Source organism: Canis lupus, chromosome 1 (assembly GCF_011100685.1).
Source record: "Canis lupus familiaris isolate Mischka breed German Shepherd chromosome 1, alternate assembly UU_Cfam_GSD_1.0, whole genome shotgun sequence".
In the NCBI taxonomy this organism is placed as follows: Eukaryota; Metazoa; Chordata; class Mammalia; order Carnivora; family Canidae; genus Canis; species Canis lupus.
The window spans coordinates 5,513,680-5,541,677 of record NC_049222.1 but is presented as its reverse complement, the minus strand read 5'-3'; the positions used below and the strand labels follow the sequence as shown (position 1 = coordinate 5,541,677).

Here is a 27,998-nt window from a genome sequence, read left to right as displayed (position 1 = left end):
TGCCTTAAGATTTTTATTAAAATATAAAAGATATTACAGAATAAAACCATGGTAAATTTTTCTTTTTTAATTAAGGAAAATTGAGCCAAAACAATAGAATCTGTTAAAATATTTGGTTCTACATATGGTTGCCAAAATCCCAAATCAAGTTTCCAGTCAAATATACACACAGATGTGGATATAAACACAGATAAATGTGAGTGCACACATGCACACACACATTCTAATTGATGTGTAAGGGATTAGGAACATCAAAATATATCTGTCTCTGCTTCTCATACTCGGCCTCCTGTAATCTTGGGATATAAAGTGCCTCATCCTTCCACGTTATATAAATTAGTGCACGATTTATATTAATACCAAGATGTTACGGAGTAGCATGCAAAATTTGCTCACACTTCCTAGCACTCAGAAATTATCCAATAAATATTGGGGAGTTGACACCTCAGTGAATTAGATTTTAAGGTAAAGCATGTCAAGTTTGCCATAAGCCAGGTAATACTTTAGACACACAGCCATTAACTCTCAACTACCTTTAAAAATGTTTCGAGAGATAGCACGGGATTTGGCCCATTCTGCGTGGCCATTTTACCACTGTTCCCTGACATTCATTCCCAAAAATTACTCTTCACAAATCACATCTTCTCGTCTCAGTTTCGAAGGTTTATTACACCATCGATGATAGGCGAACAACTAAAACCACACATATCGAAATAAGGAGTTCATGGACGTCATTAAAATTACAAATGGATTTATTAGTAGTCACAGAGAGAGGGACACCTCCTTATTATTCACAGACTACTCTTAAAATCCCCCCTCCCCAAATGACTAAAAGTTTAATTTAAGTAAATTTATTATGTAAAAGAAAAATATGACAAGGCAAAGTAAAGTGAAGTCTCAGTGTTTGGTAAAAGTGAGTAAGTTATTCATGGAAATCCAAGGTAGGTCTATTGATACTAAAATGTCTCCCAGAATTTAGTAAGAACTAACTTTCATATTGGGATTACCATGTGTCAACCCTCTTCTAATTACCTTACATCTCTCAACTCATTTCATCTGCAAGATAAGCCTCCTCATTTATGCACCATCATTACCCCATTTTACAGAGAAGGGGAATTAGGAATTAGGCCTGAAAATGCAGAGTAACTTTTGTAAAGGTTCACAGCTGAGCTGAGATTTAAATCCAGTTAAGTATGAGTCCAGAATCTGTTCATCTTTTTTATACACTGGCCAGAAAGTTCTACTGTTATAAGAAAATATATTGTTAACCCGGTTGTATGTCACAGATATTTGTTCAAATTATGTTATGATTACAAATTGAATCATATTTTTGAAATGTGCAAGTTGTGTTATATGTATTCGTATGCTAACTCTTTATTAAATAGAATGCCACACAAGATCAATAGTGATTTACGACTGAACTTCTATGCATGAGGAAGCAAAGACACAAACACAATTTTTTGGCCTAAGGTCATCATGAAATGGCATTAGAAACAGGACTCAAATCTCCTTGTGGCCAATTCATATCCCCACATGATTTTTCTCCATGAGCAGCTAACAAAGAGGCCTTTCTTTAGGTTTCCTTCTGATAACTCACTGGCTTAGAATCCTCTTATCTGTCTCACGAGGCTTGACATAAATAAGAAAGTATATGTGTAAGTATAGGGTCACAAAGCAAATGTGAGGCAGCATCATTACTTTCATCATTGTTGCTTGTTGCTAAATTCCTTACAACAAGGAGAGTCACTTCCTTGTCTTGTTAACCTGCACTGATGTGGTTATGCAAAGAACAGGGAGTTTTCCTGAACATTTATAAATCAATATGTTAAATATTTGAACATAACATTGCTGGTATACAAAGGTGCTTTGGCTTTGCACCTGACATGAGCACGTCTCCCCAACACAACAGCATTTCACGTCCAGATCACCAGTACACTCTGATGTCCTTCTCTCCACAGACTTCATTGTCTTAAAAATAATTGCTTTGTGTCTTTGTGAATATCCTTTATTAATATTAACCTGTCTGATCTGAGTGAAACTTAGTGAAGTAGCAACTATGTCAGTTCATGTTGACGTGACCAATCATATTGGCTAGAAGACAACCACAAAACCACACATGATGAGATGTCTCTTCTTCATCCAGTGGCATCTTCCTATAAAATAGATAAAGAAATCTGAATACTTTCCCCATCACTGGGCCCTTCCACAGATAGCTCATACATCATCTCTCAGCAGCAACATTTTATCATTCATGCCTGTTAGGATCACTGCTGACTAAATTTTGAATAATTCTACATCTGGTCTCAATGAGGCATTTACTAGGGAAACATTCAATAAAATTATATACATATTTGCTGAAGTCTTGCACCATTAATCAAATCCAAAAGTGAAGAAATACAACTAAAACTTCATATTTCCATTAGATAATTACCTCTGATTTGTAATAGCCTTGTTCATTTTTCTTATGACTTATTTTCCATCTTTCTCCCCCATGGGCCAGATGTCAAGTTACTGAGTTCCCAAATAAGCCAGATTTCCTTGGCTGATTTGTGCTTGATGGAGATTTTCTTTGCTCACATCATGCTCGTTTTACACGAGGAAGGATGTGAGCACACAGAAGCGAGGAACTTCCAGGGCCTCTAAAGCACGGACGGAGCTGGTGCAGTGGACCCCAGAAGGTCTGCATAAATCTGATAAATTAATAGTGTGATACCCTCTTGGGATCCTGAAACATGGTGGAAACAAATCACATCACAGTAATACAGAAAGTAGCAAAGCTTTAACTCATTTATCATAAATCACTAATTGTCATTATGATTCAATGAATAAAAATGTTCAGCATTCATGAAAAGTGCCAGTGTCATTCACACTTTGGTCAGCTTCGCTTCTCATACATCCAGTGTCTAGAAATTAACAGACCTTCTGCCATCAAACAGGGGCTCAGCGTCAACTTCACACCATAAGCTGACTGGTACAGTAAGTGTTGCTCTCTCTCTTTTCCAAATGGATTCTTGTCTTACCTGAAGGACCCTGTTTAATTGCTGGTTGGGGGGTAGATTAAAAAGTTAAGTTATTGGGACACCTGGGTGGCTCAGCCATTGAGCGTCGGTCTTTGGCTCAGGGCATGATCCTGGGGTCTTGGGATCAAGTCATGCATCGGGCTCCCTGCAGGGAGCCTGCTTCTCCCTCTGCCTATGTCTCTGCCTCTCTCTGTGTCTCTCATGAATAAATAAATAAAATATTTAAAATAAAATAAAATTTTAAGGTATTCTAGTATCTTCCAGTTTCAATGTCTTTCATACATTATAGTCATTTCTGAAGTGATAGCCAAGGTCAAGCCTCAAAATTCATCACCAAGGCTGTTTCTCTTCTCCATATATGCTCCCATTCCTCCCAGCCTCCCAGCCCCCAACATGGCACCTCAATGTGGAGAAGGGGGGTAGAGGACCTAGTCTGCTGGAGGGTCTCCTATTGCACTCTGAGTCTTCCTCACCTGCACACCTTTGTCCCTTACTCTGGTTATCTGTTTGTGTAACACACTCTACCTGAAACTTAGTATTATAAAACAATGGTTGTATTATGCCCACGGTTTCTGTGGGCCAGAAACTTACAGAAGTTTGTCTCCACTCTATGGTGTTTGAGGCCTCATGGGGCTCTGATTTGAGGATTACTCAGGAACAAGGAATGACTGCTGGCTGTACTCACCAAGGAAATTTCTCTCTTCTGTCTGCTTCCCGGCTGGACGAGGAGAAGGCAGGGCTCAGCTGGACTCTTCACCAGGTTGTGGCAAGTAGTGTCTCATGGCAGCCACGCCCTGAATGGGGGATGGTGGGGGAAGGGGGGAGGGGGAGGGGGAGGGCCTTCTGGGTCAGGTGTCCCAGAACAACCAGGTGGAGGCTGCAGACCCAGCTGGGGAAGTCGCAGAGTGTCACTTCTGCTGTGTTCCACCAGTAGGAGCATCCCTTTGGCAGGCTGAGGTTCAAGGGCAGAGGAATCAGACCCCACCTGGAGACGTGGAGCAGTAAGGTCCCACGCGTGAGAACAGGAGGAGTGGAAGGATTACTGTAGCTGTGCTTGTACACCAGCCCCTTGTGTCCCTCGTGGACGTGTTATCCATCTCTGGAGTCCTTGGCTGGCCACAGTCTTGATCTGGTTTCTTGGCTGAGCCAAAGCCAGAGGTCGGCCTGACTGTAGCCACATGATCTTTATTTATTAGATTAGAAATTGGAAGTCAATATTTGTATTTTTAATGTTGATTTTAGATATTTAGCTTTCTTAGGTGATTTTCTGTGTGTGTAGATCTGATTCATCATCTCTACTGTTTATGCTAGGTATGCCTCCCCTTGGGGTGATCTTGCTCTGGGAGGCACACACCTCAAATGTGAGAACAAGAAAACACGGCAGGAGGATTATGAAGGAGATGTGTCTACTAGAGCAAATGATGGGGCCAGACATGGCCTCTCTGGTTGTTTGCAGAGATGTCATGGCAGCCTCTGCTGCAAGGCTAGCCCAACCCTCACTGTGAGCCCTGCAGCCTCAATCCAGCTCATGTTCCCAGGCCCTCCTGGGAGTATGTGGAAAGCTCCAGATCACTGCTTGCCCCTGGTAGCACCCCAGGGCTGAGACTTCTGACTCCACCCTCCCTCAATTCACTCTTCCCAGACCTTTCCAAACTACTAGCTAAAAGTTAAATATTTTCAAGCACATTTGAAGTGTTGTTCTAAATGTTGCATGTACATATAGAACATAAATCACTGAGTCATAGCCAGCATATAGATCATTTTGTATGATGTATTCCAGAAGCTTCCCTTTACAAATCCTTTGGCACACAGTGGTAAGATGCTTGGCATGTGCTCCTCAGACTCTATGTGGCTCGACTGCCCCCTAAATGCATCCTTGTTTCTAGGTGCAGCCCCCATCTTCTCAGGACATATCACAAATTGACTTGGTTTTCACCAATCTCCCCATCTCCTGATCGAGTCCATGGGAGAAGAAGGACACTTGTATCTGTTAAAGGAACTCAAAACAGATTTCACTAAATCTATCATGAATATGCAGGAACATCTGGAAAATCGAATGTTTCCCTCTACATCTTAATGACTTATCATTACACACAAGCACAGTGCTTTCTGAAAGATTTAATATCAAACCCTCTCATTTTAATTCAAGAGTGATGGTACCCAGGCTAGAAAAATCTAAGCTATCCTTCCCCTTCTTGTAACTATAGTTAATAGACTTGTAGAAGAAGAGGATTAGTTTTGCAGTATTTAATTAGGGCTCACACTAATTGCTTGTACGGAGCATTTTGAGTTTTGTGAGCTAAGACTCTAGAGTAGTTTTTAGAGATTCCCTCCATCTACTTGCAGTAAAATGGAGTTTCTCAAGGGTATTTATTTAACAATAACAAATTGCACATAGGTAAGAATGAGGTTGCAAGTAAATTTATGGAATCAATGACATGACGAAATTAGTAGGATGTATTATATTCCACAGAAACATTTTGAACATATTAATGATTCATCTGTAGTCAGATTGATTTTTAGCATGTGGCTTACAAACTATGTGACACGAAAGAGCGTGCAGAAATGGTGCTGACTCTTTTTTTTAATTTATTTTTTATTGGTGTTCAATTTACCAACATACAGAATAACCCCCAGTGCCCGTCACCCATTCACTCCCACCCCCCGCCCTCCTCCCCTTCTACCACCCCTAGTTCGTTTCCCAGAGTTAGCAGTCTTTACGTTCTGTCTCCCTTTCTGATATTTCCCACACATTTCTTCTCCCTTCCCTTATATTCCCTTTCACTATTATTTATATTCCCCAAATGAATGAGAACATACAATGTTTGTCCTTCTCCAACTGACTTACTTCACTCAGCATAATACCCTCCAGTTCCATCCACGTTGAAGCAAATGGTGGGTATTTGTCATTTCTAATAGCTGAGTAATATTCCATTGTATACATAGACCACATCTTCTTTATCCATTCATCTTTCGATGGACACCGAGGCTCCTTCCACAGCTTGGCTATTGTGGCCATTGCTGCTATAAACATTGGGGTGCAGGTGTCCCGGCATTTCATTGCATCTGAATCATTGGGGTAAATCCCCAACAGTGCAATTGCTGGGGCATAGGGCAGGTCTATTTTTAACTCTTTGAGGAACCTCCACACAGTTTTCCAGAGTGGCTGCACCAGTTCACATTCCCATCAACAGTGTAAGAGGGTTCCCTTTTCTCCGCATCCTCTCCAACATTTGTGGTTTCCTGCCTTGTTAATTTTCCCCATTCTCACTGGGGTGAGGTGGTATCTCATTGTGGTTTTGATTTGTATTTCCCTGATGGCAAGTGATGCAGAGCATTTTCTCATATGCATGTTGGCCATGTCTATGTCTTCCTCTGTGAGATTTCTCTTCATGTCTTTTGCCCATTTCATGATTGGATTGTTTGTTTCTTTAGTGTTGAGTTTAATAAGTTCTTTATAGATCTTGGAAACTAGCCCTTTATCTGATACGTCATTTGCAAATCTCTTCTCCCATTCTGTAGGTTGTCTTTGAGTTTTGTTGACTGTATCCTTTGCTGTGCAAAAGCTTCTTATCTTGATGAAGAAGTCCCAATATCATTTTCACTTTTGTTTCTTTTGCCTTCATGGATGTATCTTGCAAGAAGTTACTGTGGCTCAGTTCAAAAAGGGTGTTGCCTGTGTTCTTCTCTAGGATTTTGATGGAATCTTGTCTCACATTTAGATCTTTCATCCATTTTGAGTTTATCTTTGTGTATGGTGCAAGAGAGTGGTCTAGTTTCATTCTTCTGCATGTGGATGTCCAATTTTCCCAGCACCATTTATTGAAGAGACTGTCTTTTTTCCAATGGATAGTCTTTCCTCCTTTATCGAATATTAGTTGACCATAAAGTTCAGGGTCCACTTCTGGGGTCTCTATTCTGTTCCATTGATCTATGTGTCTGTTTTTGTGCCAGTACCACACAGTCTTGATGACCACAGCTTTGTAGTACAACCTGAAATCTGGCATTGTGATGCCCCCAGATATGGTTTTCTTTTGTAAAATTCCCCTGGCTATTCGGGGTCTTTTCTGATTCCACACAAATCTTAAAATAATTTGTTCTAACTCTCTGAAGAAAGTCCATGGTATTTTGATAGGGATTGCATTAAACGTGTATATTGCCCTGGGTAACATTGACATTTTCACAATATTAATTCTGCCAATCCATGAGCATGGAATATTTTTCCATCTCTTTGTGTCTTCCTCAATTTCTTTCAGAAGTGTTCTATAGTTTTGAGGGTATAGATCCTTTACATCTTTGGTTAGGTTATTCCTAGGTATCTTATGCTTTTGGGTGTAATTGTAAATGGGATTGACTCCTTAATTTCTCTTTCTTCAGTCTCATTGTTAGTGTATAGAAATGCCACTGATTTCTGGGCATTGATTTTGTATCCTGCCACGCTACCAAATTGCTGTATGAGTTCTAGCAATCTTGGGGTGGAGGCTTTTGGGGTTTTCTATGTAGAGTTTCATGTCATCGGCGAAGAGGGAGAGTTTGACTTCTTCTTTGCCAATTTGAATGCCTTTAATGTCTTTTTGTTGTCTGATTGCTGAGGCTAGGACTTCCAGTACTATGTTGAATAGCAGTGGTGAGAGTGGACATCCCTGTCTTGTTCCTGATCTTAGGGGAAAGGCTCCCAGTGTTTCCCCATTGAGAATGATATTTGCTGTGGGCTTTTCGTAGATGGCTTTTAAGATGTCGAGGAATGTTCCCTCTATGCCTACACTCTGAAGAGTTTTGATCAGGAATGGGTGCTGACTCTTTCATGAGTTGACTATGCAGGTGAATAAGTGTGTGGCTCACCTTGGAAATCTTGTAAAAGATTTCCATCGTTCTCTCTTAAATATCTTAGTTGACTTGCAGTTCATTTTTAAAAAGCATGTAAAAACTCCTGAATTATCTACTTCCTACCAGGTACCGTTGGAAACACAAGCCAGTTCACTGCAAATGCCCAGCGAAATTTGAAATTGCTGGTTAGGAGGAAAAGGAGATTGGAGAATGATTCTTGGAATTGGGACATTTTTACAAAAATGATCTCTCCCTTCTTCCCTAAAGAGAGAAGGACGTTGCTTTTTGTGAATACTTATTATGCTATATCGTTCTTAAGAGTTAGTGTTTATACCTGGGCACCCAGGTGTCTCATCGGTGTAGTATCTACCTTTCGCTCAGGTCATGATCCCAGCATCCCAGGATTGATCCCCAGGTTGGGCTCCCTATTCAGCGGGGAGTCTACTTGTCTCCCTACCCTTTCCCCCACCCTCGTGCTCTTTCTGTCTCTCAAGTAAGTAAATAAAACCTTTAAAAAGAAGTATTTATGGGACACCTGCGTGTTCAGTGGTTGAGCGTCTGCCTTCGATTCCCCGCATTCTGGGATGGAGGGGAGCCCCTTCTCCCTCTGCCTGTGTCTCTGCCTCTCTCTGTGTGTCTCTCATGAATAAACAAATAAAATATTTTAAAAATAAGTAAATAAAAAAACTTAAAAAGTATTCTTATGAAAAGAAAAGGCAAATAAACAGCCAATTAGTGCCTGCAATGCACTCCCTCTCTGTTACAAGGCTTGCCGTCCGTTTCCCGCAGCACCCTGCAGTCAGTCGGTGTGAACGCTCTGTTGTGAGCGGCGCTGCCTCGTTATTGACATCATCATTACTTCTTTTTATTAGACAGCAAATCGATATTACGACATAGAATGTAAAACCCTGAAACTCTGAAAATGTGCCTCGTTGGGTTCCTCGTATTGAATTCGTTCCCCAAAGGAGATAGATGGAGCGCATTCTTTTTTTTTTTTTTTTTTTTTAAGATTTTATCTATTTATTCATGACACAGAGAGAGAGAGAGAGAGAGAGAGAGAGAGAGAGAGAGGCAGGACACAGGCAGAGGGAGAAGCGGCTCCACGCAGGGAGCCCGACGCGGGACTCGATCCCGGGTCTCCAGGATCGCGCCCTGGGCGGGAGGCAGGCGCGCAATCGCTGGGCCACCGGGGGGCCCCTCATGGGGCACATCCTTGCAGCAGCGATCGTGAAGGGCCGCACCCACCCGCGCCGGAGGACGAGCGTGCGGCGCCCCGCGGTCACAGCCCGGGGAGGGCACCCAGCAGAGGCCGGCCCGCGGGGGCACCGAGTGGGCGGGAAGGAGCACCCACCCGCGCGTGACGACAGGCGTGAGCGCTGCACGAGGCACCCGAGCATCCGTGGTCAGGAGGGAGCCGAGCATCAGGCGCCGCGGAACGACGCCCGGCGGGGAGGGCGGGCTCGGAGGCCGCCAGGAGGCGAGGTGGCGGAGAGTGGCTGCTTTAGGAGGCTGCTGAACAATTGAAACAGTCCGAGATCCTCGTCCACGGGGCGGGCACCGATCCCTGCGCTGGAAGGAGCACGAAACGCTGGCGAGTCCGGTGTCTGCGTTTCAGCTGAGCGAACCGACAGCGCCGACTGTTTACCCGACGCGAGGCACCCGCGAGGGCTCCGCACCCGGACCCCTGGGCCTTCTCGGCTCCTCTCGTCCACACCGCGTGCGTGTGCCTCGTGCCCGTTTCCCACGAGCAGTGACCTTCTGGAAGCGAGGCCGCACCCGTAGAGCCCCCCCCCCCCCCCCCCCCCCCCCCGTGCCCGCCGGGACAGGTGTTCGCGAAGGTTTATTGTGTAGAGGCCTGGAAAGGCGGCTGCGCCCAAGTCCCCTCCCTCGTGGTTAGGCGCCGCGCGGGCATTTGGGGCTCGGGAGAGGGGGCAGCCGCGAGCCGCCCCCCGATGCCGCTGCCGGGGTCGCAGCCCGCTGACACGTGAGGGGACAAGGGGTTGGGAGAGCAGGTCCAGACCCTGCCCTCAGGGGCCGCACGTGGACTCTGGGTGCTCCTGACCCCCTCCAGCCGGAGGGCCCGAGCCCCAGTTCATCGTGGTCGGGGCCCGTGATGCGTGGATGCTTTCCCCAGTGAAACCTCTTATCCCTCTTTGTTCACTTGGCCAAGAACAAGCTCTCCTTGGGTTCACACTTAGAGGTTACTTTCCTGGGAAAGCCACCTGCGCATGGTGTGTGCCCAGAACTGGGCCAGGTGCACTTCTGGAATGTTTTCGTAGCTCCCCTTGTCTCTACTCTTGGTGTCGTTTATCATCCTGAGCGCAGTTTCCTGTTGGCTGATGTGCCGCTTCCCCTTAGCCCATATGCTCTTCGGCTGCATAGTACATTTCGTTCTTAAGTATACTTCCAGAAAGAAACCCAGGGCCTGGCAATCATGGGACACACTTTCTTTGCTGCTTCTGCCCCTCCTTCCTCCAGCAGTGCCTCTCTCTAACCCCAGAGACCAAGTATGCCAGCTACTCCTCTGTCTAGCCCCTCTTCCAGCAGTGGCGGGTATGTAGCCCGGTCCTCCTGGAAAAGGCTTTTAGGTGGCTAGAAGGGAAATTCTTCCTTATTCATTTTATCAAATTGAAAAAAAAAAAAGGCACTGTTCTTCATGGGGGTCTTCCTGTCTGCACATGACACCTGGAATTCTGCATCCCTCCTGTAACCAGCAGAGACAGACATGTTAATGTAGCAGAGACATAAGCCTCACCCTAACCACTCCCCCAAAATTTGAGGCCTTAATAGCACTGCTCAACTGCTGCCCCAATTCTGAGATCACTTTATTTCAGTGACAACATGAGATAATAGAGTTGTTATCGGTTCGTGGTCCCTAACTGACCCTCTACAGCCCCTTTGACACTGACCACAGAATCCAGAGCACAGCCTGGTGCATGCCCAGAGTTGTGAGAACAGAGTTGATGTAAGCTACACCATTCCCAAGCCAATAGGTTGAGGCCAATATTTCTGTGCTTGACCCTGCTGTGAAGTCCTTCCACCATGAAAGGTTCCATAAGACATAAGAGCTTCTCCAGAAACCCCAGACACCTGTCAAACACCCATGTGTCATTAAAGCCTGCTGAAAACTCCAATGATTTACTACACCCAGAATGTGGTGGCCTTTCTGTGAGCTGTGGTGAATGTAAGGCCTAAGGAAAGGTTGAAAATGAAATTCAGGAATATATAACTTAATGTATACACTACACTTTGTTTCTAAAATCCCACAGTGTAAGTTATGGTGATTGATATTTTGGGGCTTTTTAAGTTTGATGTCAATATACTAAATCCTATGGGGCTCTAGAGAGGAGCATGATGAACAGTAATAGGTGACACTTATTTCTATATGCAGACAATGTTCTCAGCTCATCATGCTTATTAATACCTCTGGGGCATATATTATTATTGTGATTTTATCCCCATTTACAGATGCAAAAACTGAGTTACAGAGAGGTTAAGTAACTTGCCCAAGGTCATGCTGCTAGTCATAGGCCAACCAGTGGTTCAAATACAGGTTATCTCGGATCTAGACTACATATGATCAACTACTACATCATTTCTCCCCAAGATCCTAAAGATATAAGATACAAGGCAGATATAAGGATATATAATTGAATAGTATAAAGAATATTCTTGAAAATGAATGACATAAACTATCTATTTCTGGGCATCTTCATGCAGAGACTAGAAAATCAAACTGACAGAAACCAGAGATGGTTTCCACCTTGTAAGAAAAGCTAAGTGAAGGAGATCTAACATACCCTTCAAACACAATGTTCTTTAGGTTCATGACAAACCCAGAGGAGGATGTCACCTGAAAATGGAATATTGCAGATGATGACAGTACAGCAGGACTGGGCTTCCACAGGCTTCTGTCTAAGGATTTAAGTGCGACCTGGTTGATATGCCCATCATGCTGTAAGCGCTCGAGTAGATTTGACTGATCCACCCATATATGTGGATCAGTCCTACCAGCCCATGTGTTTCCTCCTCTAAATAAATGTGCAGTTCCAAAAGACAACCTTCCCAGGTTAAAGGAGGTCAATTTGTGATCAGGAGTCAAGAGTCTTAAAAGAGGCCCTCAAGGTATATGTTAGAGAAAAACCCAAAACCAAAACCAGGGTTTGCACTGACCATGTGTATTAGCATGTACAAGCAGCTGTAATGGAGCGATAATAAACATGTTAGCAACACATCAGTGTTTAACACAGGGTTTTTGTTGGGACAAGCAGAGCAGGGTTCCAAGGCACTTTGATGAGCTGAGTAGTAGACAACAGTGAGATGGATCGTGCTCCTTGATGTGGCTGAAAAGAGCATCTAAACAGATCAGGCCTTTTTGTGCTGCTTGTATCACCCTGTGGCCTGGTACCTCTGGGAAGCAGTTACTTTTTTTCATTTATTTACTTTATGTTTTTACTTGACCATTGCTGCAAGAACCAAAAGAGGCAATATATTTGAGCCATCTGTGAATGGCCAAGTGCCATATGCTTGTGTGGTGATACGATGCTCATGGTATAAGTCAGAAATCTGCTGGAATGTAATTATGACTTGAGATACAATGGGCAGTCCTAAAGGGAATTCTTAACATCCATGGAAAGCATCTTGTAACTATAATGTATTATCAAACCATCTCCTACTGATATTATTACACACAGAAGAGGTTTACCTCCCACCCCCACCCCCACCCCCTGCCCCAGGAAATAGTCCTTGGCCATTGCTGGGCCCATGGCCTGACGGGGTTGGGATCTCATGCACTTGCACAGACATGGCCTCAGTATCAATCCGTAAAATGCACTTTTGAATTTGGAATTCCAACAGAACACTGAGGCCACTGATGGGTAAGCTGTCCTGATTTATGAAAATGTGCTGAAAATGGCAGCTGGAAACCCTCAGGTGTCAAAGCTGAGGGCTGGCCCCGGGCAGTGCGGTGAGCAGCCGCCCAGGTTGTGGCCGGAGCTTGGAACATCACACCCTGAATCTGAATGACAATGTAATCTGACTTTTCTGATCATGTTAGGTGAGGTAAAAAAAAAAAATACACTACAAAAAATATGATCAAAATGCTATGCATTTTGAATAATACTTTAGTTCTAAATCTACATTCCAGCCACTGCTAGTTCATTATTAGAGATACATGTATTAGACGCCTTCCAGCTGCTGTGGACTCTTGGGAACTCAGCTGCAGTGGCCAAAAGGGAGGAATCTTTGCCTGCAAGGGGCTTACATCCTGGAGGGTCAGCCAGGAGACAGCTACCTGAGGAATAAATATGTGACCTGTGGCCAAAAGGCTGAGTCAGGGCCCCCTACTGCCCCCCAGGGAGGGGAGACCCCTTCAGAGCAGTGTCTGCTCTGAGTCCTGAAGGATGAAAAGCTGGGAGCAAAGCACGCAGGCAGAAGGAAGAGCAGGTGCAAAGCCTGATCCCAGTGACAGGTCTCTGTAAGGGTGAATGGGTGGAGGAGGGGAGGTGTCCAGGAATGACAGGGGAGCGGCAGGAAGGGTGCCAGGCTATGCAGGACGCTAGTAAAGGCGCCAGATTTTATTCCAGGTAAAATGACAAGATGTTGAAGAATGAAGCATTCAAAACTCGAAAGCATCATTTTGGCATCATGCTTTCATGATCCGTGGTTCAAGTCATGACCGCAGAGGGGAGTCATCATTGCCTCTATTCAATATGCAAGGACACTGAGGCTCAGAGAGGTCGTGTGTTGCTCTTGGAAGTTCAGCAGGTTCGAGAGAGAGCCTGTGAGCTGCGATCTTCCCAGCCAGAGCTCCTGGCCCATTTCTGTCCACCGTGCTGGCTTCCTTCATGTCTGCCAGTAACCGAGTGATGTGCAGCAAAATCAAATGTCAACAGGAACATTTTCTTTAAATATCCACATATCTAAAGTTGTTTCGGATTCTACTTACAGCATCAGGTTGAGCTGATGAGAAATGAGAGTGTGGCTGAAAAGGCACTTAAAGATTGACTCTAAAATAAGAATAATGAAACAGTTTGAAATAAAAAGATTTAATCTGATTGACTAGATTGCATGTGACCAGGCTAATAAGGCTATATTTAAACATCCCACGTTAAATCAGTCCTTTCTGTAGGCAGGAAATAACCTGCCTGGAGCATCCCCACCCCAGCTGGCAGCACCCTCAGTGGGCTCACTTGTGTTCAAGGTCCCCACCCCTCCTTCCAAGGTCACTTCTGGCTTTCTGCCCCTCTTGTTCGTTATCACCCCCAGCATCTACCACAACACCTGCCACAAAGAAAAATAACGCAATAAATATTTTTAGAATTAATGACCTTGCTCTAAATGCCTCAAGAACACAAGGATATAATAAGCACTCAACATGTTGAGACACAGTTAGAAATTGTTAAGGTATTATCTAGAAAAAAAGAAATGATTGAGGAAATAAAAATTAGAAAAATATGTCCTAAAGCATCTTAAGTATTTAATAAATCTTAAAGAAACAAGCCTTTATTTCTGGTGGAATGGATGTCTAGATACTTTGTCCATCCCCTGGCTAAAGACAATTAAAACTGTTGGGATCAAATAGAAAAATCAATTAGGGGCAGCTGCGTGGCTCACTCAGTTAAGTGTCTGACTCTTGATTTCAGCTTGGGTCACGATCTCAAGGTCATGAGATGAAGCCCCGCATTGGGTTACTCACTCAATGCAGAGTCTGCTTGAGATTCTCTCCCTCTGCCTCTATACCTGCTTGTGCTTTCTCTCTCTCTAAAATAAATAAATTCTTAAAAAAAAAAAGAAAAATCAATTAAAAACTCTTACCTTTCTGTCAAGGAAAAAAAGGAATAGTAGGAACCCCAAAATAAAGGGAATTTATGACTTCATTGAGGTAGGCACAGCACGGAAGCCATGTGTGGCTTTAGGGTAATTCTCAATGAGAGCCACCTTGTCCACCCTATGGACAATTCAGCATAACCCTAGCTCCCCGATGCTGGTGTCCTTGACACCCCTTACCTCTCACTGTGGTTTTTCTATTTTTTCCCAGTGCCACTTTCATCTTCTAACATATAATTGTGAGCAAAAAACTCAAGTGATAGGACACATGAAATATAATTCCATTTATGTAAAATTTGGTATAAAATAGAACTAAAAACATAAAGTCTGACTGCACATATAGTGACATGTCAACAAAAGTGAGGTCTTGATAAAAACTATGTTCAGGAAAATAGTTCACTCTCAGGAAAAGGGAAGGAGATGGACTCCATATACTAAGATTAAGGGCAAAGGTAGTCATTTTTCTTACTCAGGGAGTAGATATATGGATGCTAGTTATATAATTATTTCTTATTGTTTTATACATAATCTTATTTTTTTAATTGTAAGTGGATGCTAGAAGAAGCCACAGCTTTAAGTGGTTTCTATAAAGCAAATTCTGGGCTACAAGCACTTATAGCTCCTATTTTATTTAAGCCAGGTGACAAAGTCCTGTGGACCACTGTGACTGTTCCCATTTTCACAGATTCCCCTGCTCACCGGTCCCCAGTGACCACGGCCGGGACAGGGAGCCTCATTTCCATACTCCAGCGTCCAGGCTGGTGCTCAGGGGGAGCCCTGTCTGAGGCACACCTTAGCGTGCAAATGGACCGAGCACACAGTCCACCTTGCATCCCAAACACAGCAGTGAAAACACACAGGGCTGTGCTTCTCCAGATGCCTCATGATGTTCTCTCTAAGACCCTGGTAACCAGGGAGCATCAGTAGCCTAATTTTTTAAAAACGTGCCGAGATGGTTGATTTTGTTCACCACAGAGGGAATACAACTGGCTTTCCTTCTTTAGAATGATGTCATCAACACAGTGGCGTCACCTACCCGGGAAAGAACATAAACGTTCCCTGCAACAAAGACATAACACATTGATAGATAAAACAAATGAGGAAAACTCAGCATTTGAACTCAGTGTTCAAAGCCATTAGCATAATTTATTTTTCTCAATTTTCCCTTCCAGTGACTTGGCTTTCAAACTACTCCCTGCCATGTTCTCCATCACAGACAGACAGCCCCCATGTGCTCATTCACGTGTTCATCGCTTCAGCGGAGATGGATTTGGTCATCCTTTGCTTGGCTTTGCAAGGCATTCTTGTCTCACCACAGAGCAAGCATTTTCAGAGCTAATTAACCAATTTGTCCATAGCTCCAGAAGTATGACCTTAAGATATTATTTTTAGTATACATTTTTGAAAATCCATATGCCAAAAATGGAAGTAAAGCTCAAGGAAAGCTTGTGCTTTGTCGGCATGGTATTTTACCTGTCCTGTAGTGTGCTATTTTTAATGAAGATCTTGAGTAGGATGGAACGGAGGCCACTGTGGGAGGCTCGAAGCACTGGCTTCCACCTGCTGGAAAAGGTGACACGCGTCAGCGGGCCAGGTAGTGTTTGTTACACTCTGTCAATCGCGGTTGTCACGGAAAGGACACTCGATTTTGAACCAGAACACCCGGGATTCAAGTCATATCTCTTGTTACTAGCTCAGACAATGACCCGGAATTTGTTTCTATACCTAGAAGTGAGGAATCTAAGTATCTACCTGACAGGGCTTACTAGGGACTCAAGTGATGCATTTTACCCTAGTGCCTCCTGAAATTTAAAAAGATGTGCAGGGAATATAATACAACGTATTACCAAAGCAAGGTGGCAACCAAAGTAGGTGGAAGAGAAAAATTGGAAACCATTACCTCTGACTTATACAATGGTCAAGAAACTGTAAACACAATGAAAACAAGAGCTGGAGTTTAAAACATAGGCATAACAAGACATTGTAGCCGTGCTAAATTACAGGCACGTAGGATTTGCAAGGGCATTACGAAAGGTAATAAAATCCAGGTGCCAATTGCCAACTTCACACAAGAGAGATAGCAGGCATACTCAGCATTATCCTGAGAAAAATAACGGTTTGCCAAGCCAAATTCAGCTGTTTTGCACAATGACTGCTGTAGTGATTTAAGTTGGAGATTATTTTAAACACAATCTCCGGGGAGAATAGTAATACTGTGTTGGTTTGGGTCCAGAAACAAAATATGCACTTTTTACAATTGTAAATACTTTTTTAAATCTCTGGATTTCATAACAGCAGAGAGAATCAGCCCAACGCGTAGCTACTTATTTATAAGCGGAAGGACCCTTTTCTGTGCTTGGAGGGACCCAAAGAAGGCAGGGAGTTGCACTGTGAGCACTGTGGTTTGAGGGAAAACCAACAAGCTGACCTCTTTATATGTCCCGGTGATTAGAAGGAAATTACTTTTTTTTAATAGAAAATTTTATGGAGATAATTGTAGATTTCCATGCAATTCTAAACACCACCCAAAAGAGATTCTTTGTACATTTTATCCAGTTTTCCCCAATGTAAGCATCTGTAAAGAAAAGTATATTATCATAACAAAAATACTTACATTGAGAAAAATTCTTGTTTCCTTTCTTCAGCTTTCTCGTTTTTCTCGTACTCATATGTGTGTATCTATGTGCGCGTTTAATTCTATTCAATTTTGGCAACGATGTAGGTTTCAATATATTTTCTCCAGAAACATTTAGAAATACCAATTTCTAACAGATAAAACTATTTTTTCTTCAAAAATGATCTCTTTCTATGTCCTTTTTCTGAAACTAATAACTTCTGGTCTCTATAATCATGTCATGATTCCTTTATGCAAGATCACTATTATTTAGAAGCTTTTTTGACCTATACAAGTGGAGATTGAACGTTAAGAGAGTTAACTGTAAATAATTGCTTTAGAAAATGTTTTTTTGACAGAGGTGTGAAAACCGAGGGCCTACAGTAAGCAAAATTCTAAGAACCCCACCCCAAGATTCTGGCTCCCAGTATATGCATGCCTCTGAGTATTGAATCAATTACCCACAGGGGTGCTCCTATGAAGAGATTTTCCAGCTGTAATTAAGGTCCCAAATCAATTTATCTTAAGGTGTAGGGAGAAAATACAAGTGGTCCTGAAAGAATTACCAATCATTTGTTTTATGAACAGAAGTTCTTCACTTTATTGGCTATTTGGAAGTATATAGAATAAGAAAAAATAAAAAGTTTTATACAGTTGAGGAAAGCCAAATGAGATAAGAATAAAATCAACAGTTCTGAGGATAGCCATTTTGTGAAGTTCTAGAAACTTGATCTGCCCAAAATAAACCACAGAGAGAGAAAGAAAAGAGAATTGAAGATGTTTATGACCTTTGATATAGTATATATCTAAATGATGTAGAGAAAACCCAGAGTCTAATTCTTGCTATACATTGTTATTGATGGTAACAATTCTAATAATTTCCAGTTATTTAGCACCAAGTATATGCTGAGACCATAAACACAACTGAAGCAATTTTCATGAAAGATCAGACCACATTAGTTGTCTCTGATCTTCCCTTTTCCCTTATTGGAATCTAGCTTTTACCCTTGACACACCACTGTGATAAGACGGGCAGCAGATGGTACTCATATCCACACCACACAATTCAAGGCATATTGTTATCTTGCAATGCCCCTCTGCTGTATTTTATTTGATGTCTGAAATGTTATCCACTTCCTTGGGTCCTGCTCTCCTCCTACCGAGTGTTTTCTTGGCCTCCTTTGTAGGTTCTTTGAAGCTTCTTGCTCCTATGTTGGCAGTGCTTCCGAGCGCCCTGCCCTTTGCCCCACTGCCCCTGTCTACCCACCAGACTCCAAGGATGCCCTGATGTTAATCTCAGGATTTTAGCCTGTTTGCTGATGTAAGCCTGTGATGTGACCAGTTCAGTCTCCCCCAGCTACTGTTAGTTCAACATGCAATCCCTCCCTGCTTCTCATCATTCACTCACTTCTATGCTTAACCCTGAAAGTCATTTAATATCAGCACAGGATTAGTTGTAGAGGCTCTGTGACGATCACTTATCAGAAATCCTTTATTTTTCTTACCTCTAAGCTCTTGACCATGTTCTCACTGTGTCTGGGCCTGCCAAGAAGCCTGACTTCATGGAGAATGGGATTGCAGGAATGAAAAATGAGCTGTTGAGAATCAGAAATACCTTGAATAGAAAATTACTTTGTTTCCCTATGTGGACAAAATAAGCTTAATGGTCTCTGAAAACACCAAATAAAGAGGGAAATAATTGCTTCATCTTGTTGAGGGTACTGATCTCTGAAATTGGATAAAATAAAACAGAGGAATCAGCTTGTTTCACCATCATCATCATGTTGAAAATTAGCGGAAGAATACTGACAAAGGAATGGAACACTCATAATCTACAGAAGTCAACCTATTTATTTCAGACACAAATATTCTTCTACTTATGTTAATATCAATAGTAATTCTTTGAGTGAAATTAACTCCAATATATCTGTGAACTACCTATCACAGCCCATCAAACTATTGATTATAGCATGACTAGGAGAACATAAGGATTTGTAATCATATGAAAAGTGAAAATGAGAAAAAAAATTTTTGGTAAATATTGCTTTAATGACTGCAATTATATCCTACTGAAATGAATAGATTTAATTACAATGAACTTGAGATAAATCATTTGCAATATTACAATTGAATTGCCGGTCTGCTTGAAAGTAAATCAACTTAGCATTGGCACTGAAAAAGAAAAAATGTTTTATTTATACCACTTGAGATAATACCTTTGAAACTTTAATATTGGTAGTTAATATATTTAGAAAGTATTGATAATAAAAACTGGAAGAAATGACCTGCACTTTTAAAAAAAGAAAAATAATTTCAAAACCTCTATAGGTTAATAAGAAAATGTGGTTAAATCATTATTTGGCTTTAATATTTCATTGACTAAACATAATATTCTTTTACTAAGCAATGCAAGGTCAGATTGCATTATCTGCATTTGCTTTATACCCTAGTCTTCCTAACAAGCTTAAAAGCACTTTCTGGGAGGGAAGTATGTCTTCTCTTTATTATTATAGCCTAACCATATTCACTACAATAATATTTAGTACAATGCTTCAGGCATTGATAGTTCACTCACTACTAAAAACCAAAATTAGACTTTGCTTTGTATTTTCTGAGTTTTATACCCAGAAAGGCCTCCTGAGTTTAGCTCAAATAAACCCTTAAAAATTTTAATGAGAACAAATTAGTTTTACAAATGCACATACAGATTGAACATAAAATCAACTGTCTTTGGGGACATCATTTCGACAGACACATAATTAATTATACCCATGAAATACAATATAAATAATGCACATTCACATTTTTCACATTTTGACATGAACGTGCAGACACATTTGATTCATTCTATCTGACAACCCAGAACCGTCCAATCAAATATAAGCTTTTTATTACAGAGAAATCAAGTCTCTAATTAGGACTGGCATTCCACCCATCATCTTCCTATCATCACCATTGCAGCTTGTGGGTCTGACAGCCTAAAAAAAAAAAAAAAAAAAAGAAAAGAAAAAGAAAAAGAAAAAAGAAAGAGAGCAACTGGATAGGAAAAATAACAAGGATAAAAATGACTATTTTTTGAAAAAGAAGAATGTGGTAAAAGTGAGATTAAAATAATAAATTCTATAAATTTCAATAAACATATATGATTAGCCATGAACAACTTGAATGGTTTAAATAGGAAAATTTGTAGGATGCCTGGGTGGCTCAGTGGTTGAGTGTCTGCCTTTGGCTCAGGTTGTGATCCCAGGGTCCTAGGATTGAGTCAGGCATTAGGCTCCCCACAGGGAGCTTGGTTCTCCCTCTACCTGTGTCTTTGCTTATCTCTGTGTGTCTCTCATGAATAAATCAATAAAATATTTTCAAAAAATAAAAAGGAAAACTTGCACTTTTCTGAACCAAACACAACAGGTGTAGCCAGTAATCTGCTTTAATTATCATTTTATGAAACAACTTCCTAGCCTCTGTTTTCCCCAGTTAAACCTCCTTTTGAAACTTCTAGTTGCTGCCAGTGCTCTTCCAAACACCGCCAATTCTCTTAATTCATTTAGTTTTGACACCTAAAATTAATCATGCCAAAACTGAAATCATGGTGGACTCTCCTCAATCAAGAAATGGCACCACATTTTTCCCACACAACTACTCTTAAGACTTTAAAGTCCTCTGTAATCCACTCTGCTGCCAACCTGAGGATATTCCACTTCTGCCATATTGGTTTTTTGTTTGTCCTCCTCTACCTGTGTCCACTGAAAAACACTGCTCCATTCTGTGTCCTTATTATCTATTTTCTGGACTAGCCATGCATGGCTTCTTAACTGCTGAAGACGAGCCCTGCCCGGCTCCTCTATAATCTCAGTGAAAACACCGATGAAGTTATACCTTCACTTATGATTCTTCCCTGTGCCCTGAAAAAGTACTTCCAAAACTGTCTTGTGTGTGCAAAAACATGCTAAGAGATATTTAATGAAAATTGAGGGAGAGATGGGCCCGTTTTAGAAGACCATCACCAAACTAGTCCACTTTGTTACAGACCTTCAGAGCTTTAATGTGACGATAAGCACTGGCAGTCTCCTAGAAGGAAGAGACAAGGCTCGGTGGTTCCTAAACTTTATTTTACCATCAAATCCATTTTTTTTCCCCAAATAGACTTACTAGTGTTTAATGGAACACATTTTGGAATCGGTTGGCTCGCAAGATTTACTCTAAGCTCTTTAATGTAAAAATTTTCTCTTAAGTCATAGATCAGTAGGATTCTAGATCCCCTCCAGATGAGTATAGAAGAAAGACGGGAAGATTGCAACAGATAAATTCAGGGAAGAAAAATTACAGAGAGAAAAGTAAGGATTTAGATGTAGAGAAGTATGTCTGTCTTAAGGAAATAGTAATCATCAGGAAGAGGGTTCATTACCTTTGTGCCTGATTTTTAGATTGTGGATTTCTTTTGTTTTAAATTACAGAACATGCTAATGGAACTTTGGAGGAAAAGAAGGACCTGGGTCAATTCTTCTAAACTGAATGGAGTATCTGCCCCTTTGAGGTTGTTTTCCATCACTCATTCAAAGTACAAACTTTGATATAATAGGAATAGGAATATATTGACATGGTGCTTTGGCACATCAAAATGTAGAATAAAATTGTAATACCAAGCAACATGCACAACTGGCATCCCTCATCCTCCACTGGTGATCTTTATCCATTTTGTCCTATCCCAATCCCAACCCTAGGAGTATGCTTGGTATTTAGAGTCAGGCATGACTCAGCATGTTCCCACATTCCTTGGTACATGAGGTAACTAAGATAGTCAAAGTCATAGAAACATAAAGTGGAATAGTGACTACCAGGGTCTTAGGGAGGAGGAAACAGTTGTTGCTCCGTTCTGCAAGGTAAGTTCTAGACATCTGCTCTACAACATAGTGCCTATAGTTAATGCCATATTGTGTACTTAAAATTTTGTGAAGAGGGTAGATCTCATATTCTGTGTTCTTGCCAGAATAAACTTACAGAAAATTAAAAAGTTGAAATAATTTTTTTGCATTTAAATTCAAAATGGCTCTTTATCTAAATGACAAAGTCACTTGCATCAAATAAACTATAATAGTAGTAGCTCCATAATGTCAGCTACTCTTAGTTCTTCAATCTCCCATTTCGTCCTACAGACAATCGTGACAGTAATTCCAATGGAAAGCCTACCTTGTGTTGGTCACTATGGGTAACTCGGTACACAGCTTATCTCATTAAATCCTCCCACTGACATTATTTTACAAAGGAGGACTGATGCACTGAGTGTTGCATGGTTTGCTTGGGGTCTTGTACATGGTGAGTGGTATAGTTAAGACTGAACCAAGCTGACTCTGGAGCTCATGCCCTCCACCTCGAGGAGATAATATTTTCTTTCTGTAGCTTAGTGATCATTCCACATATCTGAGCCCAATCTTTCAATGATAAAATAGGGCTTATTTTGTCTGCACAGGACATCATTTACAAATGCTGTCAGGGTGATACAAAGGCAGAGACTGGTAATAATGAAAGATACGACCAGTCATAGTAGCCCTGGTGACATGGCTTCACTTCAGATCGCCTGGCCCGATTCATGCCCATGTACATTTGCAACAAGCTGAGGACAAGGTCTGCGGTGAATCTCTGCACACTAATCCCACTTACTAATTTTTCTGCAATTTCGTAAGAGGTAGAAATGTCAAACCTGATTCCCATAGCAGTTGATTAGTTTTCCTTCTAGAAAAACAGAAATAGAGTCAATATTTTTTCTCTAAGTTTGAGATTCATTTAATGTAACCATTCTGAGTGTGCTTTATCTCTGTTTCAGGCTGAAGAGCTGCTGCAAGTCATGGTCTCAAACTTGTTAACTTTGATTTAATCTGAGAGGTAGAAAAGATGGAAGCAAAAAGGAATCAGGGAGGACTTCAGGGGGAAATTCCCCACGATGTAGGACATTTAAATTCTACGCAATTTTTTTTTAAAAGATTTTATTTATGTATGAGAGAGAGAGAGAGAGGCAAAGACACAGGCAGAGGGAGAAGCAGGTTCTGTGCAGGGAGCCTGGGGACTTGATCCCGGGACTCCAGGATCACGCCCTGGGCAGAAGGCAGGTGCCAAACCGCTGAGCCACCCAGGGATCCCCAAATTCTATGCAATTCTTAAGGTCAAGTGCAGCCTTCAAGTGGCAGCAGACCTCTAATTTCAATGAGGTGACATGCAATAGTGTTTTGACTGTGCTGGGGGCAAGTTCCATGAGCTTTCAGCTCACCTAACTGTCTGGCTTTGGGATATTCCAGAAGACTACTCTCGGGGTACACTTAGTAAAGTTTTTATTCTGGTTTTTATTTGTTTTCCTTCCAATCCAAGATAGGTGAAACTGAAACTCTGAGAGAGGCAAATAACGGGTTTGCATACATAGCAGATAAGTATCTGCACATTTAGAATGTTCTTAATAAACATAAATGTTTGGAACAATAAAGAACAAACATTTAGGAAAAGTAGCTTGAAACCAGATAAACATTCGAGCAAGGTCACCATGTTAGTGTCTCCATAAAGCCATTTGTTTAATAGACGAGAGATGGTTGATACAGTTTTGTGGTCATTCTGGAACCCTCCACTTCTCTTTCTTATCTGCCAGTGGGGACAGGTCTGCTTCAGTACATTGCTGCCACTTCCAGATGCCTGGTGGTGTCTGCATAATGGCTACGAGTCTTCTGTGAGGAAAACATTGTGATGCCAAGGAGAGGGATATGAGAGCACCCTGAGGTGCACCGAGGGGCTATTATTCAGTCAGGGCCCCCATAAAGACGTGGCAATTCAAGCAAGGCCGGCACTTCTGGTTGTGGAGTATAATAATGCCTGAGTTTTTAACCTTGCTTATCCAAATGCCCAGATTTCTTTTTGATGAGGTGGTAAGGGAGTATCCTTGATTTCATTTAGCCGTGATTAAGGCCTTTGGCAAAATGCTAGATGTTAACACATCGAGCACTTATGAGGAAGACGGAATTACGATTTCCTCATGGCTGGCTGTGGCTTCAAATTCCCAATGGCGTCTATTTTTCTCCATAAGCCTTTATAGGCTTCATTACTTTAGACCTTTTATTATTGCCTGAAATATAAGGCTAAATCTAGTTCCTCAGGCCACATTAAGACTTATTTTAAACGCCTGCTGTTAGAAGACATGCATCACTATTATACTGGCCCATTCACACCACTCTGGTTAAGGTGGAGCTGCAGTTTCTATTTAAAAACAAAAACAAAGCGCCACAGCAAACTACCACAGACTGGGTGGCTTGCACACCACAGACATTCATTTCCTGCAGTTCTGGAGTTCCGAGATCAAGGTGCTGCGTGGTTCTGTTCTGCCAAGAACTCTTCCAGGTTGCAGACCGCCATGTTCTCCTTGAGTCCACCTGGCCTGGAAGGTGGGAGTGCGGCGGGAAGGAGGAAGCAAGCTCTCTGGTGACCAATCCGAATTCCCTATACCTTTCTGCTTGTTATTATCACCATGAACTGACAATTCTGAACGTCAGTGATGACATGTACCTCCCTGGGGGGGGGGGGGGGGGGGGGGGGAGGAGAATACTCTGTTGGTCTAGTTTTGAGCGGTTGCTGTGGTTACTAGCGAACTTTAATAATATATGTAAGCTACAAATAACCCATTTTTGTTACTCGTCTTTAACAAACATCATGGTCTACATGGAAACCATGTTTGGGGAATTCCCAATAATACGGTAGTTCCATGACACAGGGGGAACTGGAGTAGCAACTCTGAACCATATAACTTATTTTGGACTCAGCTTGTATATTCTCTGTTCTGCATATGCTGCATTTAAACAATACATATGAAAGAACAAATAACACAGTGATGGTAAAGACTAAGAAAATGAATTGAGTCACTTCCAGTTTTGTCATTCTATGTGACCATTTGGAGGTTTTTTAATTTGTGTGTAAATTTTAATACTGTGAAATAGTTTCCAGTGTGAGGTGTAATATTTTTGTTTTACTAGTAAGGGCAAATTTTAGTACAAGCAGAAAACATTCGGAGAAGATGTTACTGGATTTAAATATTGTCTTTAAAATCGAAAGTGAATCTTCCTTTATAATTGTTGATCATTGTTTTAAAACTAAAAAATGAACCAAGAAAATGAAATGTTTCATCAGTGGTATGATTTGGTAGTCATCTAAACTGTTGAGTAGAGAAGCACCTGTTAGAAAGTGATCTGCTCAGGGTGTCAGATCCAAATGCACTAGGGATGCCACTGTCTTCAGTGTTTTTCAAATTACTGAGTTTGACAAGGTGAATTTCTTTCACTGCAGGGAAAACCTTAAGCTCCATTCTAGCTAATACTGATTGTGATAAATTAACCTAAAAGTATGGGGAGAGTTTGTGCTAATGAAATTTGACACTGCGTTTCCAAAATGATTTCGGCAAATATGACATGTCTCCCTGGCAGGAAGACCTCTTGGCAATGAAGCCATTTTGTGATCTGGGGAGTGGTATGTTGTCTCTTATCTTCGATCTAAAACACTGTCGGGATCTGACACAAGCTAGAATCAATTAAGCACCATAGCAGCTCAAAAGGGGTGACTTCCTAGGCAATGTGCAAATTCTTTCATTCCCCAGGCATCCAGGTCTCCATCTGTAAAACGGGGACGGTGATACTTGTCATTGCCAGGTCTCAACTGCAGTAAGGGGCTTGTGAACAAATCTCTCTCAACTGACTTGGGGTCCTTAAAACTAGACACTTGTTTGCATAGGTATCAAGCTGCACAGCTTATGAAAAATAGTTTCTTAGAAAAGTGTGAATGTGAAAGAATTATGATTCCTCACTCCTTTCATTATTCAAATGATTGTGATGACTCAAAATTAGTAGAGTAAGATTTTATTTCTGGAGAGTTCAAGAGTTGGAAATGAACCTTTATTTTTATTTTTTTGAAGATTTTATTTATTTATTTATTTGACAGAGAAAGGGTGTAAGCAGGGGAGTAGGGTAGAGGGAGAAGGAGAAGCTGACTCCACACTGAGTAGGGAGCCCAACATGGGGCTCGATCCCAGGACCCTGAGATCATGACCTGAGCTGAAGGCAGACACTTAACTGACTGAGCCACCCAGGCACCCCTGAAATGAATTTTTAATCCTACACAGATTAAAACACATTTCACCCTTGTTCTTCTTCTGTTCATCTGATACCACACACTCTTTCTGGGAAATACTCTCTTAGTTTCAGTCATCAACTATATGCTGGTGACTCTTAAACCTTTATTTTCAATCTTGACCTGTCCACTGAATTTTAGACACACACACACATACACACACACACACACACACCTGCAGGGCATCTCCTCCTGGCTATCTACAGGTACTTAAAGTCAGCCAGAACTGTTTTCATTATCTTTCTTCTGTATTTATTCTTTGGGCGTTTTCTCAGTTTCCAAGACCAGCCGACCCATCTCTCAGGAGAGAATTCAGTCTCGAGCTGGAGAACTCCCTCCCCATCCACTTAGCCTGTGGCAGCTTTTTACAACTTCACCTCACCAAGATCAAGTGTCTACAGATCCCTTTCTACTTCCCATCCTGCTATCTCGATCCTCTTTCTATGTCCACATAATACCTCGCTTGGAACATTGTGGTCACCCAGTTACAGGCTCTCTTGTCTGCCATCTTGTACTCCTCAAACTCAAGTCAAAAACACTCTAGAGGTATCTGTCTACACCTAGATATAATCATGATATTCTCCTAACACTCTTACTTCTCATTGTCCAAAGCAACATTTCTCAATAGAAGTAGCACCCGCTTGTCTGGAAATGTGCCTGTGAATTTCTGGCTGTCACAATGATGGAGATGAAAGGATATCATAGTTAGTCTTGGGGCCCAAGGTTCCAGATGTTTTGCAATGTGTGAGATATTTTGCCCATAAACACAAAGTACATGTACAGTTTTAGTATATGCTGATATTTCCGAGTAATGCATCTACTTTGCACTTTGCTTTATTCTGAAAGATAGCAAATGTTATTTAACATTTTAGGAAATTATGTCACCACGATGTTCTCGTGGCATCTGAGTCATCAGTATGATACACCTGCACCAGTCTGCATATGGAGCTGTCACATGTCCCACTAGCCTATGTTTCATTTACACAGCCCAGTGTCATTATGTTTCTTAAAGATGTTAAATCAAACATTTAAATCCTTTAATATATGTTAATTTTTCTTGTATATTTTCTTCATATTATGGTAAAAGTATATTGATTTTGTATTTTTATTTATTTTTATTTTTTATATTGATTTTTTAAATTAAGGTTATAGATAGATTATAGGATCTGCATATTTCAACACAGTAAATGGAATATTAGTAAACATCTCTTGTAAGTAGCCTGGTAGGGACAAGAACTGTTGTCTTACTGGATGTAGTCCAAGCCACTAATGAAGGCAAAGAGTGCCCTTCATGGCCAGCCACCTATTTCTCCAGATCCATCTCTCATTAACAGCCAGCCCATCTTCCTATTTCGTAATTAAGCTCCAATAATACTAACCTCTAATAATTCTCTAATATGTAATATTATCTCTCACTATGTGCCTTTACTTATGCTTTTTGTTGCCTAGAAAACCTTTTCTCATTTTACTTGGCTAACTTCCATACCACCATTGAGACACGATCTCATTAGGGTGCCAGTGTATGCTGGACTGATCGCTCATCATCCCATATAGCAGGC

At 41.5% G+C, this 27,998-nt stretch overlaps 2 long non-coding RNA genes across 3 annotated transcripts; both read right to left on the bottom strand.

Moving 5' to 3' along the window:
* Positions 1–734: 734 nt before the first annotated feature.
* On the bottom strand, positions 735–3,822 carry LOC111090571. 2 transcript variants are annotated; one of them, XR_005352998.1, is made up of 3 exons: positions 3,706–3,822; positions 2,432–2,725; positions 735–2,153 (listed from the first exon to the last, which is right to left on the bottom strand). It is a non-coding gene; the product is annotated as an uncharacterized LOC111090571 (long non-coding RNA). The 2 variants fall into 2 exon arrangements; XR_005352997.1 differs by having other exon boundaries at positions 2,432–3,803.
* Positions 3,823–13,516: 9,694 nt separating this feature from the next.
* On the bottom strand, positions 13,517–18,889 carry LOC111092970. The gene is made up of 3 exons (XR_005353322.1): positions 18,795–18,889; positions 16,149–16,238; positions 13,517–13,808 (listed from the first exon to the last, which is right to left on the bottom strand). It is a non-coding gene; the product is annotated as an uncharacterized LOC111092970 (long non-coding RNA).
* Between the last annotated feature and the right edge of the window lie 9,109 nt (positions 18,890–27,998).